Source organism: Plasmopara halstedii (genome assembly GCF_900000015.1).
Source record: "Plasmopara halstedii genome assembly, contig: Scaffold_816, whole genome shotgun sequence".
In the NCBI taxonomy this organism is placed as follows: Eukaryota; Oomycota; class Peronosporomycetes; order Peronosporales; family Peronosporaceae; genus Plasmopara; species Plasmopara halstedii.
This window is the reverse complement of record NW_020187732.1, coordinates 1969073-1969724: the sequence shown is the minus strand read 5'-3', so window position 1 is coordinate 1969724 and position 652 is coordinate 1969073.

The following is a 652-nucleotide window of genomic DNA, read 5'->3' as shown; positions in this document are numbered from 1 at the left end:
TGCTGAAGTAGCATATCGCTGTGCGGACGCTCTTGACGATTTGAAGCACGTCGTGCGCTGGCTGCCTCACCTTGAGGACCACCGCGCTCTGTCGAAACGACTTCTGGCCGTGGAGCAGGCCTATGCGTCGCTGCATGCGACGGTGGAGTGATTGGCGCCATTAGAATTGGAGGTTGTTGCACTCCATGCTCACAACCAGTTGCTGGTTCAGCTTCTGGGTGGCCGAGGGCCCGTGGGATCCGCTCCGGCGCCAACGCTTCCACGTTCACTTGCGCCAGATCCCGGTACGGCTTGAGCAAGCCCATGTAAAACATCGGGTGGGTGCGCATCTGTTTTGGGAGGTTCAACGTATACGCTAGGCCCCGCATGGCCACAACCTTAAAACGGTTCGATGAACCGTGGACGAAGCTTCGTCCTGAAGATAGCAAAGCCTGCATGTGTAGGCAGGTTTAGAATTTAATAAAACCAGGCCCCCGACCTTAAAGCTTTCTATTTTGCCTCTTCCTTTTTCATCTGCATATTCTTTCTGCACGTCTTGGCTTTCAGCCATCACACCGCGAACGTGTCGTAGGACACTCAGTCTGGTAGACAAGAAGTCACCGACTTCTTTGCGGATGGTTGGAAGGCTGACATCAGCTAGCCGTTCGGCTAT